Genomic DNA, 16946 nt, shown 5'->3' on the forward strand with positions numbered 1-16946 from the left:
TAGTCTTCTCCAAAGCCCAGTGGCTTTCGTCACATATCGCAAATATCCTCGTGACTGCGAGCCGCACGCCGTCACTGCACAGCTCATCCTCGTTAGTATAGTGGTGAGTATCCCCGCCTGTCACGCGGGAGACCGGGGTTCGATTCCCCGACGGGGAGTGCTATTTTTATTTCCTTTGGCCGCCTCCTCTAATATGCACAAGACGCGGGAGCATTCGCTTGTGTGGATCAGCATGAACGCCAGCTCCCCCCTGCCGTGGCCGGTTAGCTCAGTTGGTTAGAGCGTGGTGCTAATATCGCCAAGGCCGTGGGTTCGATCCCCACACGGGCCAGTTGCTTTTCTCTCCAGCGATTGTTTAAGCTGTCTCAGAATGCAATTTTAGCGGAGGCAATGAAAACAGTAATTAACATTGCTTTTCTCTCCAGTGATCGTTTAAGCGTCCAGCCGGCAAAAATCTGTCTCAGACCGCAATTTTAGCGGAGGCAATGAAAACAGTAATTAACAGTAAGATACTCCCACATACAGTAAACAATCCCTCCCCTCTGCCCGTGATATAATTCAGGGAGTTAATGCATTAACTTAATTTCCACGGGCAGAAGAAACACCCCTTTTTATAAAGTCCCATAAGTACCCAGAAACATAACACATCCCCGTAAATCTTACATCCCCTGACAGCCCTGATCTGGGTGGACAACATATCCAAAAATCACCCAGATCGGACCAGGGGTTCAGAAATTCTATGGAAGTCATAGTTTTGCCCAGGCGAACGCAGGATTTCATGCCCAAAACAGTTCCACAGAATCGCAGCTAAGTGCCGCTGGGGGACCGGCCGGGAACCGCGAGGTTTTCATGTCGAAAATAGTTCCAGGACGTTCGCGGCTAGGTCCCCCTGAAGCCTATTCGCGGTTTTAGCCCATGCGAACAAGATGGCTGCCACCACGCGTTCGAATGTCGAATGGCGGCCACTTTGACTGTTCGGGAGTTCGAAGAACCAACGTTTAAAGTCCCAATAGGCACAATTAGGGTCTCTCTGCCGCAATAAATTAAAGGGGCCATAGTCACAGGGTAAAAGGCTGGCAAGTAGTCTTCTCCAAAGCCCAGTGGCTTTCGTCACATATCGCAAATATCCCCGTGACTGCGAGCCGCACGCCGTCACTGCACAGCTCATCCTCGTTAGTATAGTGGTGAGTATCCCCGCCTGTCACGCGGGAGACCGGGGTTCGATTCCCCGACGGGGAGTGCTATTTTTATTTCCTTTGGCCGCCTCCTCTAATATGCACAAGACGCGGGAGCATTCGCTTGTGTGGATCAGCATGAACGCCAGCTCCCCCCTGCCGTGGCCGGTTAGCTCAGTTGGTTAGAGCGTGGTGCTAATAACGCCAAGGCCGTGGGTTCGATCCCCACACGGGCCAGTTGCTTTTCTCTCCAGCGATTGTTTAAGCTGTCTCAGAATGCAATTTTAGCGGAGGCAATGAAAACAGTAATTAACATTGCTTTTCTCTCCAGTGATCGTTTAAGCGTCCAGCCGGCAAAAATCTGTCTCAGACCGCAATTTTAGCGGAGGCAATGAAAACAGTAATTAACAGTAAGATACTCCCACATACAGTAAACAATCCCTCCCCTCTGCCCGTGATATAATTCAGGGAGTTAATGCATTAACTTAATTTCCACGGGCAGAAGAAACACCCCTTTTTATAAAGTCCCATAAGTACCCAGAAACATAACACATCCCCGTAAATCTTACATCCCCTGACAGCCCTGATCTGGGTGGACAACATATCCAAAAATCACCCAGATCGGACCAGGGGTTCATAAATTCTATGGAAGTCATAGTTTTGCCCAGGCGAACGCAGGATTTCATGCCCAAAACAGTTCCACAGAATCGCAGCTAAGTGCCGCTGGGGGACCGGCCGGGAACCGCGAGGTTTTCATGTCGAAAATAGTTCCAGGACGTTCGCGGCTAGGTCCCCCTGAAGCCTATTCGCGGTTTTAGCCCATGCGAACAAGATGGCTGCCACCACGCGTTCGAATGTCGAATGGCGGCCACTTTGACTGTTCGGGAGTTCGAAGAACCAACGTTTAAAGTCCCAATAGGCACAATTAGGGTCTCTCTGCCGCAATAAATTAAAGGGGCCATAGTCACAGGGTAAAAGGCTGGCAAGTAGTCTTCTCCAAAGCCCAGTGGCTTTCGTCACATATCGCAAATATCCTCGTGACTGCGAGCCGCACGCCGTCACTGCACAGCTCATCCTCGTTAGTATAGTGGTGAGTATCCCCGCCTGTCACGCGGGAGACCGGGGTTCGATTCCCCGACGGGGAGTGCTATTTTTATTTCCTTTGGCCGCCTCCTCTAATATGCACAAGACGCGGGAGCATTCGCTTGTGTGGATCAGCATGAACGCCAGCTCCCCCCTGCCGTGGCCGGTTAGCTCAGTTGGTTAGAGCGTGGTGCTAATAACGCCAAGGCCGTGGGTTCGATCCCCACACGGGCCAGTTGCTTTTCTCTCCAGCGATTGTTTAAGCTGTCTCAGAATGCAATTTTAGCGGAGGCAATGAAAACAGTAATTAACATTGCTTTTCTCTCCAGTGATCGTTTAAGCGTCCAGCCGGCAAAAATCTGTCTCAGACCGCAATTTTAGCGGAGGCAATGAAAACAGTAATTAACAGTAAGATACTCCCACATACAGTAAACAATCCCTCCCCTCTGCCCGTGATATAATTCAGGGAGTTAATGCATTAACTTAATTTCCACGGGCAGAAGAAACACCCCTTTTTATAAAGTCCCATAAGTACCCAGAAACATAACACATCCCCGTAAATCTTACATCCCCTGACAGCCCTGATCTGGGTGGACAACATATCCAAAAATCACCCAGATCGGACCAGGGGTTCAGAAATTCTATGGAAGTCATAGTTTTGCCCAGGCGAACGCAGGATTTCATGCCCAAAACAGTTCCACAGAATCGCAGCTAAGTGCCGCTGGGGGACCGGCCGGGAACCGCGAGGTTTTCATGTCGAAAATAGTTCCAGGACGTTCGCGGCTAGGTCCCCCTGAAGCCTATTCGCGGTTTTAGCCCATGCGAACAAGATGGCTGCCACCACGCGTTCGAATGTCGAATGGCGGCCACTTTGACTGTTCGGGAGTTCGAAGAACCAACGTTTAAAGTCCCAATAGGCACAATTAGGGTCTCTCTGCCGCAATAAATTAAAGGGGCCATAGTCACAGGGTAAAAGGCTGGCAAGTAGTCTTCTCCAAAGCCCAGTGGCTTTCGTCACATATCGCAAATATCCCCGTGACTGCGAGCCGCACGCCGTCACTGCACAGCTCATCCTCGTTAGTATAGTGGTGAGTATCCCCGCCTGTCACGCGGGAGACCGGGGTTCGATTCCCCGACGGGGAGTGCTATTTTTATTTCCTTTGGCCGCCTCCTCTAATATGCACAAGACGCGGGAGCATTCGCTTGTGTGGATCAGCATGAACGCCAGCTCCCCCCTGCCGTGGCCGGTTAGCTCAGTTGGTTAGAGCGTGGTGCTAATAACGCCAAGGCCGTGGGTTCGATCCCCACACGGGCCAGTTGCTTTTCTCTCCAGCGATTGTTTAAGCTGTCTCAGAATGCAATTTTAGCGGAGGCAATGAAAACAGTAATTAACATTGCTTTTCTCTCCAGTGATCGTTTAAGCGTCCAGCCGGCAAAAATCTGTCTCAGACCGCAATTTTAGCGGAGGCAATGAAAACAGTAATTAACAGTAAGATACTCCCACATACAGTAAACAATCCCTCCCCTCTGCCCGTGATATAATTCAGGGAGTTAATGCATTAACTTAATTTCCACGGGCAGAAGAAACACCCCTTTTTATAAAGTCCCATAAGTACCCAGAAACATAACACATCCCCGTAAATCTTACATCCCCTGACAGCCCTGATCTGGGTGGACAACATATCCAAAAATCACCCAGATCGGACCAGGGGTTCAGAAATTCTATGGAAGTCATAGTTTTGCCCAGGCGAACGCAGGATTTCATGCCCAAAACAGTTCCACAGAATCGCAGCTAAGTGCCACTGGGGGACCGGCCGGGAACCGCGAGGTTTTCATGTCGAAAATAGTTCCAGGACGTTCGCGGCTAGGTCCCCCTGAAGCCTATTCGCGGTTTTAGCCCATGCGAACAAGATGGCTGCCACCACGCGTTCGAATGTCGAATGGCGGCCACTTTGACTGTTCGGGAGTTCGAAGAACCAACGTTTAAAGTCCCAATAGGCACAATTAGGGTCTCTCTGCCGCAATAAATTAAAGGGGCCATAGTCACAGGGTAAAAGGCTGGCAAGTAGTCTTCTCCAAAGCCCAGTGGCTTTCGTCACATATCGCAAATATCCCCGTGACTGCGAGCCGCACGCCGTCACTGCACAGCTCATCCTCGTTAGTATAGTGGTGAGTATCCCCGCCTGTCACGCGGGAGACCGGGGTTCGATTCCCCGACGGGGAGTGCTATTTTTATTTCCTTTGGCCGCCTCCTCTAATATGCACAAGACGCGGGAGCATTCGCTTGTGTGGATCAGCATGAACGCCAGCTCCCCCCTGCCGTGGCCGGTTAGCTCAGTTGGTTAGAGCGTGGTGCTAATAACGCCAAGGCCGTGGCTTCGATCCCCACACGGGCCAGTTGCTTTTCTCTCCAGCGATTGTTTAAGCTGTCTCAGAATGCAATTTTAGCGGAGGCAATGAAAACAGTAATTAACATTGCTTTTCTCTCCAGTGATCGTTTAAGCGTCCAGCCGGCAAAAATCTGTCTCAGACCGCAATTTTAGCGGAGGCAATGAAAACAGTAATTAACAGTAAGATACTCCCACATACAGTAAACAATCCCTCCCCTCTGCCCGTGATATAATTCAGGGAGTTAATGCATTAACTTAATTTCCACGGGCAGAAGAAACACCCCTTTTTATAAAGTCCCATAAGTACCCAGAAACATAACACATCCCCGTAAATCTTACATCCCCTGACAGCCCTGATCTGGGTGGACAACATATCCAAAAATCACCCAGATCGGACCAGGGGTTCAGAAATTCTATGGAAGTCATAGTTTTGCCCAGGCGAACGCAGGATTTCATGCCCAAAACAGTTCCACAGAATCGCAGCTAAGTGCCGCTGGGGGACCGGCCGGGAACCGCGAGGTTTTCATGTCGAAAATAGTTCCAGGACGTTCGCGGCTAGGTCCCCCTGAAGCCTATTCGCGGTTTTAGCCCATGCGAACAAGATGGCTGCCACCACGCGTTCGAATGTCGAATGGCGGCCACTTTGACTGTTCGGGAGTTCGAAGAACCAACGTTTAAAGTCCCAATAGGCACAATTAGGGTCTCTCTGCCGCAATAAATTAAAGGGGCCATAGTCACAGGGTAAAAGGCTGGCAAGTAGTCTTCTCCAAAGCCCAGTGGCTTTCGTCACATATCGCAAATATCCTCGTGACTGCGAGCCGCACGCCGTCACTGCACAGCTCATCCTCGTTAGTATAGTGGTGAGTATCCCCGCCTGTCACGCGGGAGACCGGGGTTCGATTCCCCGACGGGGAGTGCTATTTTTATTTCCTTTGGCCGCCTCCTCTAATATGCACAAGACGCGGGAGCATTCGCTTGTGTGGATCAGCATGAACGCCAGCTCCCCCCTGCCGTGGCCGGTTAGCTCAGTTGGTTAGAGCGTGGTGCTAATATCGCCAAGGCCGTGGGTTCGATCCCCACACGGGCCAGTTGCTTTTCTCTCCAGCGATTGTTTAAGCTGTCTCAGAATGCAATTTTAGCGGAGGCAATGAAAACAGTAATTAACATTGCTTTTCTCTCCAGTGATCGTTTAAGCGTCCAGCCGGCAAAAATCTGTCTCAGACCGCAATTTTAGCGGAGGCAATGAAAACAGTAATTAACAGTAAGATACTCCCACATACAGTAAACAATCCCTCCCCTCTGCCCGTGATATAATTCAGGGAGTTAATGCATTAACTTAATTTCCACGGGCAGAAGAAACACCCCTTTTTATAAAGTCCCATAAGTACCCAGAAACATAACACATCCCCGTAAATCTTACATCCCCTGACAGCCCTGATCTGGGTGGACAACATATCCAAAAATCACCCAGATCGGACCAGGGGTTCAGAAATTCTATGGAAGTCATAGTTTTGCCCAGGCGAATGCAGGATTTCATGCCCAAAACAGTTCCACAGAATCGCAGCTAAGTGCCGCTGGGGGACCGGCCGGGAACCGCGAGGTTTTCATGTCGAAAATAGTTCCAGGACGTTCGCGGCTAGGTCCCCCTGAAGCCTATTCGCGGTTTTAGCCCATGCGAACAAGATGGCTGCCACCACGCGTTCGAATGTCGAATGGCGGCCACTTTGACTGTTCGGGAGTTCGAAGAACCAACGTTTAAAGTCCCAATAGGCACAATTAGGGTCTCTCTGCCGCAATAAATTAAAGGGGCCATAGTCACAGGGTAAAAGGCTGGCAAGTAGTCTTCTCCAAAGCCCAGTGGCTTTCGTCACATATCGCAAATATCCTCGTGACTGCGAGCCGCACGCCGTCACTGCACAGCTCATCCTCGTTAGTATAGTGGTGAGTATCCCCGCCTGTCACGCGGGAGACCGGGGTTCGATTCCCCGACGGGGAGTGCTATTTTTATTTCCTTTGGCCGCCTCCTCTAATATGCACAAGACGCGGGAGCATTCGCTTGTGTGGATCAGCATGAACGCCAGCTACCCCCTGCCGTGGCCGGTTAGCTCAGTTGGTTAGAGCGTGGTGCTAATAACGCCAAGGCCGTGGGTTCGATCCCCACACGGGCCAGTTGCTTTTCTCTCCAGCGATTGTTTAAGCTGTCTCAGAATGCAATTTTAGCGGAGGCAATGAAAACAGTAATTAACATTGCTTTTCTCTCCAGTGATCGTTTAAGCGTCCAGCCGGCAAAAATCTGTCTCAGACCGCAATTTTAGCGGAGGCAATGAAAACAGTAATTAACAGTAAGATACTCCCACATACAGTAAACAATCCCTCCCCTCTGCCCGTGATATAATTCAGGGAGTTAATGCATTAACTTAATTTCCACGGGCAGAAGAAACACCCCTTTTTATAAAGTCCCATAAGTACCCAGAAACATAACACATCCCCGTAAATCTTACATCCCCTGACAGCCCTGATCTGGGTGGACAACATATCCAAAAATCACCCAGATCGGACCAGGGGTTCAGAAATTCTATGGAAGTCATAGTTTTGCCCAGGCGAACGCAGGATTTCATGCCCAAAACAGTTCCACAGAATCGCAGCTAAGTGCCGCTGGGGGACCGGCCGGGAACCGCGAGGTTTTCATGTCGAAAATAGTTCCAGGACGTTCGCGGCTAGGTCCCCCTGAAACCTATTCGCGGTTTTAGCCCATGCGAACAAGATGGCTGCCACCACGCGTTCGAATGTCGAATGGCGGCCACTTTGACTGTTCGGGAGTTCGAAGAACCAACGTTTAAAGTCCCAATAGGCACAATTAGGGTCTCTCTGCCGCAATAAATTAAAGGGGCCATAGTCACAGGGTAAAAGGCTGGCAAGTAGTCTTCTCCAAAGCCCAGTGGCTTTCGTCACATATCGCAAATATCCTCGTGACTGCGAGCCGCACGCCGTCACTGCACAGCTCATCCTCGTTAGTATAGTGGTGAGTATCCCCGCCTGTCACGCGGGAGACCGGGGTTCGATTCCCCGACGGGGAGTGCTATTTTTATTTCCTTTGGCCGCCTCCTCTAATATGCACAAGACGCGGGAGCATTCGCTTGTGTGGATCAGCATGAACGCCAGCTCCCCCCTGCCGTGGCCGGTTAGCTCAGTTGGTTAGAGCGTGGTGCTAATAACGCCAAGGCCGTGGGTTCGATCCCCACACGGGCCAGTTGCTTTTCTCTCCAGCGATTGTTTAAGCTGTCTCAGAATGCAATTTTAGCGGAGGCAATGAAAACAGTAATTAACATTGCTTTTCTCTCCAGTGATCGTTTAAGCGTCCAGCCGGCAAAAATCTGTCTCAGACCGCAATTTTAGCGGAGGCAATGAAAACAGTAATTAACAGTAAGATACTCCCACATACAGTAAACAATCCCTCCCCTCTGCCCGTGATATAATTCAGGGAGTTAATGCATTAACTTAATTTCCACGGGCAGAAGAAACACCCCTTTTTATAAAGTCCCATAAGTACCCAGAAACATAACACATCCCCGTAAATCTTACATCCCCTGACAGCCCTGATCTGGGTGGACAACATATCCAAAAATCACCCAGATCGGACCAGGGGTTCAGAAATTCTATGGAAGTCATAGTTTTGCCCAGGCGAACGCAGGATTTCATGCCCAAAACAGTTCCACAGAATCGCAGCTAAGTGCCGCTGGGGGACCGGCCGGGAACCGCGAGGTTTTCATGTCGAAAATAGTTCCAGGACGTTCGCGGCTAGGTCCCCCTGAAGCCTATTCGCGGTTTTAGCCCATGCGAACAAGATGGCTGCCACCACGCGTTCGAATGTCGAATGGCGGCCACTTTGACTGTTCGGGAGTTCGAAGAACCAACGTTTAAAGTCCCAATAGGCACAATTAGGGTCTCTCTGCCGCAATAAATTAAAGGGGCCATAGTCACAGGGTAAAAGGCTGGCAAGTAGTCTTCTCCAAAGCCCAGTGGCTTTCGTCACATATCGCAAATATCCCCGTGACTGCGAGCCGCACGCCGTCACTGCACAGCTCATCCTCATTAGTATAGTGGTGAGTATCCCCGCCTGTCACGCGGGAGACCGGGGTTCGATTCCCCGACGGGGAGTGCTATTTTTATTTCCTTTGGCCGCCTCCTCTAATATGCACAAGACGCGGGAGCATTCGCTTGTGTGGATCAGCATGAACGCCAGCTCCCCCCTGCCGTGGCCGGTTAGCTCAGTTGGTTAGAGTGTGGTGCTAATAACGCCAAGGCCGTGGGTTCGATCCCCACACGGGCCAGTTGCTTTTCTCTCCAGCGATTGTTTAAGCTGTCTCAGAATGCAATTTTAGCGGAGGCAATGAAAACAGTAATTAACATTGCTTTTCTCTCCAGTGATCGTTTAAGCGTCCAGCCGGCAAAAATCTGTCTCAGACCGCAATTTTAGCGGAGGCAATAAAAACAGTAATTAACAGTAAGATACTCCCACATACAGTAAACAATCCCTCCCCTCTGCCCGTGATATAATTCAGGGAGTTAATGCATTAACTTAATTTCCACGGGCAGAAGAAACACCCCTTTTTATAAAGTCCCATAAGTACCCAGAAACATAACACATCCCCGTAAATCTTACATCCCCTGACAGCCCTGATCTGGGTGGACAACATATCCAAAAATCACCCAGATCGGACCAGGGGTTCAGAAATTCTATGGAAGTCATAGTTTTGCCCAGGCGAACGCAGGATTTCATGCCCAAAACAGTTCCACAGAATCGCAGCTAAGTGCCGCTGGGGGACCGGCCGGGAACCGCGAGGTTTTCATGTCGAAAATAGTTCCAGGACGTTCGCGGCTAGGTCCCCCTGAAGCCTATTCGCGGTTTTAGCCGATGCGAACAAGATGGCTGCCACCACGCGTTCGAATGTCGAATGGCGGCCACTTTGACTGTTCGGGAGTTCGAAGAACCAACGTTTAAAGTCCCAATAGGCACAATTAGGGTCTCTCTGCCGCAATAAATTAAAGGGGCCATAGTCACAGGGTAAAAGGCTGGCAAGTAGTCTTCTCCAAAGCCCAGTGGCTTTCGTCACATATCGCAAATATCCCCGTGACTGCGAGCCGCACGCCGTCACTGCACAGCTCATCCTCGTTAGTATAGTGGTGAGTATCCCCGCCTGTCACGCGGGAGACCGGGGTTCGATTCCCCGACGGGGAGTGCTATTTTTATTTCCTTTGGCCGCCTCCTCTAATATGCACAAGACGCGGGAGCATTCGCTTGTGTGGATCAGCATGAACGCCAGCTCCCCCCTGCCGTGGCCGGTTAGCTCAGTTGGTTAGAGCGTGGTGCTAATAACGCCAAGGCCGTGGGTTCGATCCCCACACGGGCCAGTTGCTTTTCTCTCCAGCGATTGTTTAAGCTGTCTCAGAATGCAATTTTAGCGGAGGCAATGAAAACAGTAATTAACATTGCTTTTCTCTCCAGTGATCGTTTAAGCGTCCAGCCGGCAAAAATCTGTCTCAGACCGCAATTTTAGCGGAGGCAATGAAAACAGTAATTAACAGTAAGATACTCCCACATACAGTAAACAATCCCTCCCCTCTGCCCGTGATATAATTCAGGGAGTTAATGCATTAACTTAATTTCCACGGGCAGAAGAAACACCCCTTTTTATAAAGTCCCATAAGTACCCAGAAACATAACACATCCCCGTAAATCTTACATCCCCTGACAGCCCTGATCTGGGTGGACAACATATCCAAAAATCACCCAGATCGGACCAGGGGTTCATAAATTCTATGGAAGTCATAGTTTTGCCCAGGCGAACGCAGGATTTCATGCCCAAAACAGTTCCACAGAATCGCAGCTAAGTGCCGCTGGGGGACCGGCCGGGAACCGCGAGGTTTTCATGTCGAAAATAGTTCCAGGACGTTCGCGGCTAGGTCCCCCTGAAGCCTATTCGCGGTTTTAGCCCATGCGAACAAGATGGCTGCCACCACGCGTTCGAATGTCGAATGGCGGCCACTTTGACTGTTCGGGAGTTCGAAGAACCAACGTTTAAAGTCCCAATAGGCACAATTAGGGTCTCTCTGCCGCAATAAATTAAAGGGGCCATAGTCACAGGGTAAAAGGCTGGCAAGTAGTCTTCTCCAAAGCCCAGTGGCTTTCGTCACATATCGCAAATATCCCCGTGACTGCGAGCCGCACGCCGTCACTGCACAGCTCATCCTCGTTAGTATAGTGGTGAGTATCCCCGCCTGTCACGCGGGAGACCGGGGTTCGATTCCCCGACGGGGAGTGCTATTTTTATTTCCTTTGGCCGCCTCCTCTAATATGCACAAGACGCGGGAGCATTCGCTTGTGTGGATCAGCATGAACGCCAGCTACCCCCTGCCGTGGCCGGTTAGCTCAGTTGGTTAGAGCGTGGTGCTAATATCGCCAAGGCCGTGGGTTCGATCCCCACACGGGCCAGTTGCTTTTCTCTCCAGCGATTGTTTAAGCTGTCTCAGAATGCAATTTTAGCGGAGGCAATGAAAACAGTAATTAACATTGCTTTTCTCTCCAGTGATCGTTTAAGCGTCCAGCCGGCAAAAATCTGTCTCAGACCGCAATTTTAGCGGAGGCAATGAAAACAGTAATTAACAGTAAGATACTCCCACATACAGTAAACAATCCCTCCCCTCTGCCCGTGATATAATTCAGGGAGTTAATGCATTAACTTAATTTCCACGGGCAGAAGAAACACCCCTTTTTATAAAGTCCCATAAGTACCCAGAAACATAACACATCCCCGTAAATCTTACATCCCCTGACAGCCCTGATCTGGGTGGACAACATATCCAAAAATCACCCAGATCGGACCAGGGGTTCAGAAATTCTATGGAAGTCATAGTTTTGCCCAGGCGAACGCAGGATTTCATGCCCAAAACAGTTCCACAGAATCGCAGCTAAGTGCCGCTGGGGGACCGGCCGGGAACCGCGAGGTTTTCATGTCGAAAATAGTTCCAGGACGTTCGCGGCTAGGTCCCCCTGAAACCTATTCGCGGTTTTAGCCCATGCGAACAAGATGGCTGCCACCACGCGTTCGAATGTCGAATGGCGGCCACTTTGACTGTTCGGGAGTTCGAAGAACCAACGTTTAAAGTCCCAATAGGCACAATTAGGGTCTCTCTGCCGCAATAAATTAAAGGGGCCATAGTCACAGGGTAAAAGGCTGGCAAGTAGTCTTCTCCAAAGCCCAGTGGCTTTCGTCACATATCGCAAATATCCTCGTGACTGCGAGCCGCACGCCGTCACTGCACAGCTCATCCTCGTTAGTATAGTGGTGAGTATCCCCGCCTGTCACGCGGGAGACCGGGGTTCGATTCCCCGACGGGGAGTGCTATTTTTATTTCCTTTGGCCGCCTCCTCTAATATGCACAAGACGCGGGAGCATTCGCTTGTGTGGATCAGCATGAACGCCAGCTCCCCCCTGCCGTGGCCGGTTAGCTCAGTTGGTTAGAGCGTGGTGCTAATAACGCCAAGGCCGTGGGTTCGATCCCCACACGGGCCAGTTGCTTTTCTCTCCAGCGATTGTTTAAGCTGTCTCAGAATGCAATTTTAGCGGAGGCAATGAAAACAGTAATTAACATTGCTTTTCTCTCCAGTGATCGTTTAAGCGTCCAGCCGGCAAAAATCTGTCTCAGACCGCAATTTTAGCGGAGGCAATGAAAACAGTAATTAACAGTAAGATACTCCCACATACAGTAAACAATCCCTCCCCTCTGCCCGTGATATAATTCAGGGAGTTAATGCATTAACTTAATTTCCACGGGCAGAAGAAACACCCCTTTTTATAAAGTCCCATAAGTACCCAGAAACATAACACATCCCCGTAAATCTTACATCCCCTGACAGCCCTGATCTGGGTGGACAACATATCCAAAAATCACCCAGATCGGACCAGGGGTTCAGAAATTCTATGGAAGTCATAGTTTTGCCCAGGCGAACGCAGGATTTCATGCCCAAAACAGTTCCACAGAATCGCAGCTAAGTGCCGCTGGGGGACCGGCCGGGAACCGCGAGGTTTTCATGTCGAAAATAGTTCCAGGACGTTCGCGGCTAGGTCCCCCTGAAGCCTATTCGCGGTTTTAGCCCATGCGAACAAGATGGCTGCCACCACGCGTTCGAATGTCGAATGGCGGCCACTTTGACTGTTCGGGAGTTCGAAGAACCAACGTTTAAAGTCCCAATAGGCACAATTAGGGTCTCTCTGCCGCAATAAATTAAAGGGGCCATAGTCACAGGGTAAAAGGCTGGCAAGTAGTCTTCTCCAAAGCCCAGTGGCTTTCGTCACATATCGCAAATATCCCCGTGACTGCGAGCCGCACGCCGTCACTGCACAGCTCATCCTCGTTAGTATAGTGGTGAGTATCCCCGCCTGTCACGCGGGAGACCGGGGTTCGATTCCCCGACGGGGAGTGCTATTTTTATTTCCTTTGGCCGCCTCCTCTAATATGCACAAGACGCGGGAGCATTCGCTTGTGTGGATCAGCATGAACGCCAGCTCCCCCCTGCCGTGGCCGGTTAGCTCAGTTGGTTAGAGCGTGGTGCTAATAACGCCAAGGCCGTGGGTTCGATCCCCACACGGGCCAGTTGCTTTTCTCTCCAGCGATTGTTTAAGCTGTCTCAGAATGCAATTTTAGCGGAGGCAATGAAAACAGTAATTAACATTGCTTTTCTCTCCAGTGATCGTTTAAGCGTCCAGCCGGCAAAAATCTGTCTCAGACCGCAATTTTAGCGGAGGCAATGAAAACAGTAATTAACAGTAAGATACTCCCACATACAGTAAACAATCCCTCCCCTCTGCCCGTGATATAATTCAGGGAGTTAATGCATTAACTTAATTTCCACGGGCAGAAGAAACACCCCTTTTTATAAAGTCCCATAAGTACCCAGAAACATAACACATCCCCGTAAATCTTACATCCCCTGACAGCCCTGATCTGGGTGGACAACATATCCAAAAATCACCCAGATCGGACCAGGGGTTCAGAAATTCTATGGAAGTCATAGTTTTGCCCAGGCGAACGCAGGATTTCATGCCCAAAACAGTTCCACAGAATCGCAGCTAAGTGCCGCTGGGGGACCGGCCGGGAACCGCGAGGTTTTCATGTCGAAAATAGTTCCAGGACGTTCGCGGCTAGGTCCCCCTGAAGCCTATTCGCGGTTTTAGCCGATGCGAACAAGATGGCTGCCACCACGCGTTCGAATGTCGAATGGCGGCCACTTTGACTGTTCGGGAGTTCGAAGAACCAACGTTTAAAGTCCCAATAGGCACAATTAGGGTCTCTCTGCCGCAATAAATTAAAGGGGCCATAGTCACAGGGTAAAAGGCTGGCAAGTAGTCTTCTCCAAAGCCCAGTGGCTTTCGTCACATATCGCAAATATCCCCGTGACTGCGAGCCGCACGCCGTCACTGCACAGCTCATCCTCGTTAGTATAGTGGTGAGTATCCCCGCCTGTCACGCGGGAGACCGGGGTTCGATTCCCCGACGGGGAGTGCTATTTTTATTTCCTTTGGCCGCCTCCTCTAATATGCACAAGACGCGGGAGCATTCGCTTGTGTGGATCAGCATGAACGCCAGCTCCCCCCTGCCGTGGCCGGTTAGCTCAGTTGGTTAGAGCGTGGTGCTAATAACGCCAAGGCCGTGGGTTCGATCCCCACACGGGCCAGTTGCTTTTCTCTCCAGCGATTGTTTAAGCTGTCTCAGAATGCAATTTTAGCGGAGGCAATGAAAACAGTAATTAACATTGCTTTTCTCTCCAGTGATCGTTTAAGCGTCCAGCCGGCAAAAATCTGTCTCAGACCGCAATTTTAGCGGAGGCAATGAAAACAGTAATTAACAGTAAGATACTCCCACATACAGTAAACAATCCCTCCCCTCTGCCCGTGATATAATTCAGGGAGTTAATGCATTAACTTAATTTCCACGGGCAGAAGAAACACCCCTTTTTATAAAGTCCCATAAGTACCCAGAAACATAACACATCCCCGTAAATCTTACATCCCCTGACAGCCCTGATCTGGGTGGACAACATATCCAAAAATCACCCAGATCGGACCAGGGGTTCAGAAATTCTATGGAAGTCATAGTTTTGCCCAGGCGAATGCAGGATTTCATGCCCAAAACAGTTCCACAGAATCGCAGCTAAGTGCCGCTGGGGGACCGGCCGGGAACCGCGAGGTTTTCATGTCGAAAATAGTTCCAGGACGTTCGCGGCTAGGTCCCCCTGAAGCCTATTCGCGGTTTTAGCCCATGCGAACAAGATGGCTGCCACCACGCGTTCGAATGTCGAATGGCGGCCACTTTGACTGTTCGGGAGTTCGAAGAACCAACGTTTAAAGTCCCAATAGGCACAATTAGGGTCTCTCTGCCGCAATAAATTAAAGGGGCCATAGTCACAGGGTAAAAGGCTGGCAAGTAGTCTTCTCCAAAGCCCAGTGGCTTTCGTCACATATCGCAAATATCCTCGTGACTGCGAGCCGCACGCCGTCACTGCACAGCTCATCCTCGTTAGTATAGTGGTGAGTATCCCCGCCTGTCACGCGGGAGACCGGGGTTCGATTCCCCGACGGGGAGTGCTATTTTTATTTCCTTTGGCCGCCTCCTCTAATATGCACAAGACGCGGGAGCATTCGCTTGTGTGGATCAGCATGAACGCCAGCTACCCCCTGCCGTGGCCGGTTAGCTCAGTTGGTTAGAGCGTGGTGCTAATAACGCCAAGGCCGTGGGTTCGATCCCCACACGGGCCAGTTGCTTTTCTCTCCAGCGATTGTTTAAGCTGTCTCAGAATGCAATTTTAGCGGAGGCAATGAAAACAGTAATTAACATTGCTTTTCTCTCCAGTGATCGTTTAAGCGTCCAGCCGGCAAAAATCTGTCTCAGACCGCAATTTTAGCGGAGGCAATGAAAACAGTAATTAACAGTAAGATACTCCCACATACAGTAAACAATCCCTCCCCTCTGCCCGTGATATAATTCAGGGAGTTAATGCATTAACTTAATTTCCACGGGCAGAAGAAACACCCCTTTTTATAAAGTCCCATAAGTACCCAGAAACATAACACATCCCCGTAAATCTTACATCCCCTGACAGCCCTGATCTGGGTGGACAACATATCCAAAAATCACCCAGATCGGACCAGGGGTTCAGAAATTCTATGGAAGTCATAGTTTTGCCCAGGCGAACGCAGGATTTCATGCCCAAAACAGTTCCACAGAATCGCAGCTAAGTGCCGCTGGGGGACCGGCCGGGAACCGCGAGGTTTTCATGTCGAAAATAGTTCCAGGACGTTCGCGGCTAGGTCCCCCTGAAACCTATTCGCGGTTTTAGCCCATGCGAACAAGATGGCTGCCACCACGCGTTCGAATGTCGAATGGCGGCCACTTTGACTGTTCGGGAGTTCGAAGAACCAACGTTTAAAGTCCCAATAGGCACAATTAGGGTCTCTCTGCCGCAATAAATTAAAGGGGCCATAGTCACAGGGTAAAAGGCTGGCAAGTAGTCTTCTCCAAAGCCCAGTGGCTTTCGTCACATATCGCAAATATCCTCGTGACTGCGAGCCGCACGCCGTCACTGCACAGCTCATCCTCGTTAGTATAGTGGTGAGTATCCCCGCCTGTCACGCGGGAGACCGGGGTTCGATTCCCCGACGGGGAGTGCTATTTTTATTTCCTTTGGCCGCCTCCTCTAATATGCACAAGACGCGGGAGCATTCGCTTGTGTGGATCAGCATGAACGCCAGCTCCCCCCTGCCGTGGCCGGTTAGCTCAGTTGGTTAGAGCGTGGTGCTAATAACGCCAAGGCCGTGGGTTCGATCCCCACACGGGCCAGTTGCTTTTCTCTCCAGCGATTGTTTAAGCTGTCTCAGAATGCAATTTTAGCGGAGGCAATGAAAACAGTAATTAACATTGCTTTTCTCTCCAGTGATCGTTTAAGCGTCCAGCCGGCAAAAATCTGTCTCAGACCGCAATTTTAGCGGAGGCAATGAAAACAGTAATTAACAGTAAGATACTCCCACATACAGTAAACAATCCCTCCCCTCTGCCCGTGATATAATTCAGGGAGTTAATGCATTAACTTAATTTCCACGGGCAGAAGAAACACCCCTTTTTATAAAGTCCCATAAGTACCCAGAAACATAACACATCCCCGTAAATCTTACATCCCCTGACAGCCCTGATCTGGGTGGACAACATATCCAAAAATCACCCAGATCGGACCAGGGGTTCA

At 50.3% G+C, this 16946-nt stretch overlaps 31 non-coding genes across 31 annotated transcripts; all 31 read left to right on the forward strand.

Moving 5' to 3' along the window:
* Positions 1–86: 86 nt before the first annotated feature.
* On the forward strand, positions 87–158 carry TRNAD-GUC (transfer RNA aspartic acid (anticodon GUC)). The gene has a single exon. It is a non-coding gene; the product is annotated as a tRNA-Asp (tRNA).
* A 99-nt stretch (positions 159–257) lies between these two features.
* Positions 258–331, forward strand: TRNAI-AAU (transfer RNA isoleucine (anticodon AAU)). The gene has a single exon. It is a non-coding gene; the product is annotated as a tRNA-Ile (tRNA).
* An 836-nt stretch (positions 332–1167) lies between these two features.
* TRNAD-GUC (transfer RNA aspartic acid (anticodon GUC)) lies at positions 1168–1239 on the forward strand. Its single transcript has one exon. It is a non-coding gene; the product is annotated as a tRNA-Asp (tRNA).
* Positions 1240–1338: 99 nt separating this feature from the next.
* On the forward strand, positions 1339–1412 carry TRNAI-AAU (transfer RNA isoleucine (anticodon AAU)). Its single transcript has one exon. It is a non-coding gene; the product is annotated as a tRNA-Ile (tRNA).
* An 836-nt stretch (positions 1413–2248) lies between these two features.
* Positions 2249–2320, forward strand: TRNAD-GUC (transfer RNA aspartic acid (anticodon GUC)). Its single transcript has one exon. It is a non-coding gene; the product is annotated as a tRNA-Asp (tRNA).
* Positions 2321–2419: 99 nt separating this feature from the next.
* On the forward strand, positions 2420–2493 carry TRNAI-AAU (transfer RNA isoleucine (anticodon AAU)). Its single transcript has one exon. It is a non-coding gene; the product is annotated as a tRNA-Ile (tRNA).
* An 836-nt stretch (positions 2494–3329) lies between these two features.
* TRNAD-GUC (transfer RNA aspartic acid (anticodon GUC)) lies at positions 3330–3401 on the forward strand. The gene has a single exon. It is a non-coding gene; the product is annotated as a tRNA-Asp (tRNA).
* Positions 3402–3500: 99 nt separating this feature from the next.
* Positions 3501–3574, forward strand: TRNAI-AAU (transfer RNA isoleucine (anticodon AAU)). The gene has a single exon. It is a non-coding gene; the product is annotated as a tRNA-Ile (tRNA).
* An 836-nt stretch (positions 3575–4410) lies between these two features.
* TRNAD-GUC (transfer RNA aspartic acid (anticodon GUC)) lies at positions 4411–4482 on the forward strand. The gene has a single exon. It is a non-coding gene; the product is annotated as a tRNA-Asp (tRNA).
* Positions 4483–5491: 1009 nt separating this feature from the next.
* Positions 5492–5563, forward strand: TRNAD-GUC (transfer RNA aspartic acid (anticodon GUC)). The gene has a single exon. It is a non-coding gene; the product is annotated as a tRNA-Asp (tRNA).
* A 99-nt stretch (positions 5564–5662) lies between these two features.
* Positions 5663–5736, forward strand: TRNAI-AAU (transfer RNA isoleucine (anticodon AAU)). Its single transcript has one exon. It is a non-coding gene; the product is annotated as a tRNA-Ile (tRNA).
* An 836-nt stretch (positions 5737–6572) lies between these two features.
* On the forward strand, positions 6573–6644 carry TRNAD-GUC (transfer RNA aspartic acid (anticodon GUC)). Its single transcript has one exon. It is a non-coding gene; the product is annotated as a tRNA-Asp (tRNA).
* A 99-nt stretch (positions 6645–6743) lies between these two features.
* On the forward strand, positions 6744–6817 carry TRNAI-AAU (transfer RNA isoleucine (anticodon AAU)). Its single transcript has one exon. It is a non-coding gene; the product is annotated as a tRNA-Ile (tRNA).
* Positions 6818–7653: 836 nt separating this feature from the next.
* Positions 7654–7725, forward strand: TRNAD-GUC (transfer RNA aspartic acid (anticodon GUC)). The gene has a single exon. It is a non-coding gene; the product is annotated as a tRNA-Asp (tRNA).
* Positions 7726–7824: 99 nt separating this feature from the next.
* Positions 7825–7898, forward strand: TRNAI-AAU (transfer RNA isoleucine (anticodon AAU)). The gene has a single exon. It is a non-coding gene; the product is annotated as a tRNA-Ile (tRNA).
* Positions 7899–8734: 836 nt separating this feature from the next.
* TRNAD-GUC (transfer RNA aspartic acid (anticodon GUC)) lies at positions 8735–8806 on the forward strand. Its single transcript has one exon. It is a non-coding gene; the product is annotated as a tRNA-Asp (tRNA).
* A 99-nt stretch (positions 8807–8905) lies between these two features.
* TRNAI-AAU (transfer RNA isoleucine (anticodon AAU)) lies at positions 8906–8979 on the forward strand. Its single transcript has one exon. It is a non-coding gene; the product is annotated as a tRNA-Ile (tRNA).
* An 836-nt stretch (positions 8980–9815) lies between these two features.
* On the forward strand, positions 9816–9887 carry TRNAD-GUC (transfer RNA aspartic acid (anticodon GUC)). Its single transcript has one exon. It is a non-coding gene; the product is annotated as a tRNA-Asp (tRNA).
* A 99-nt stretch (positions 9888–9986) lies between these two features.
* Positions 9987–10060, forward strand: TRNAI-AAU (transfer RNA isoleucine (anticodon AAU)). The gene has a single exon. It is a non-coding gene; the product is annotated as a tRNA-Ile (tRNA).
* Positions 10061–10896: 836 nt separating this feature from the next.
* TRNAD-GUC (transfer RNA aspartic acid (anticodon GUC)) lies at positions 10897–10968 on the forward strand. Its single transcript has one exon. It is a non-coding gene; the product is annotated as a tRNA-Asp (tRNA).
* A 99-nt stretch (positions 10969–11067) lies between these two features.
* Positions 11068–11141, forward strand: TRNAI-AAU (transfer RNA isoleucine (anticodon AAU)). The gene has a single exon. It is a non-coding gene; the product is annotated as a tRNA-Ile (tRNA).
* Positions 11142–11977: 836 nt separating this feature from the next.
* On the forward strand, positions 11978–12049 carry TRNAD-GUC (transfer RNA aspartic acid (anticodon GUC)). The gene has a single exon. It is a non-coding gene; the product is annotated as a tRNA-Asp (tRNA).
* Positions 12050–12148: 99 nt separating this feature from the next.
* Positions 12149–12222, forward strand: TRNAI-AAU (transfer RNA isoleucine (anticodon AAU)). Its single transcript has one exon. It is a non-coding gene; the product is annotated as a tRNA-Ile (tRNA).
* Positions 12223–13058: 836 nt separating this feature from the next.
* On the forward strand, positions 13059–13130 carry TRNAD-GUC (transfer RNA aspartic acid (anticodon GUC)). Its single transcript has one exon. It is a non-coding gene; the product is annotated as a tRNA-Asp (tRNA).
* A 99-nt stretch (positions 13131–13229) lies between these two features.
* Positions 13230–13303, forward strand: TRNAI-AAU (transfer RNA isoleucine (anticodon AAU)). Its single transcript has one exon. It is a non-coding gene; the product is annotated as a tRNA-Ile (tRNA).
* An 836-nt stretch (positions 13304–14139) lies between these two features.
* Positions 14140–14211, forward strand: TRNAD-GUC (transfer RNA aspartic acid (anticodon GUC)). The gene has a single exon. It is a non-coding gene; the product is annotated as a tRNA-Asp (tRNA).
* Positions 14212–14310: 99 nt separating this feature from the next.
* On the forward strand, positions 14311–14384 carry TRNAI-AAU (transfer RNA isoleucine (anticodon AAU)). The gene has a single exon. It is a non-coding gene; the product is annotated as a tRNA-Ile (tRNA).
* Positions 14385–15220: 836 nt separating this feature from the next.
* TRNAD-GUC (transfer RNA aspartic acid (anticodon GUC)) lies at positions 15221–15292 on the forward strand. The gene has a single exon. It is a non-coding gene; the product is annotated as a tRNA-Asp (tRNA).
* A 99-nt stretch (positions 15293–15391) lies between these two features.
* Positions 15392–15465, forward strand: TRNAI-AAU (transfer RNA isoleucine (anticodon AAU)). Its single transcript has one exon. It is a non-coding gene; the product is annotated as a tRNA-Ile (tRNA).
* Positions 15466–16301: 836 nt separating this feature from the next.
* On the forward strand, positions 16302–16373 carry TRNAD-GUC (transfer RNA aspartic acid (anticodon GUC)). The gene has a single exon. It is a non-coding gene; the product is annotated as a tRNA-Asp (tRNA).
* A 99-nt stretch (positions 16374–16472) lies between these two features.
* Positions 16473–16546, forward strand: TRNAI-AAU (transfer RNA isoleucine (anticodon AAU)). The gene has a single exon. It is a non-coding gene; the product is annotated as a tRNA-Ile (tRNA).
* Positions 16547–16946: the final 400 nt, after the last annotated feature.

This window comes from Pelobates fuscus, chromosome 5 (assembly GCF_036172605.1).
Source record: "Pelobates fuscus isolate aPelFus1 chromosome 5, aPelFus1.pri, whole genome shotgun sequence".
Lineage (NCBI taxonomy): Eukaryota > Metazoa > Chordata > Amphibia > Anura > Pelobatidae > Pelobates > Pelobates fuscus.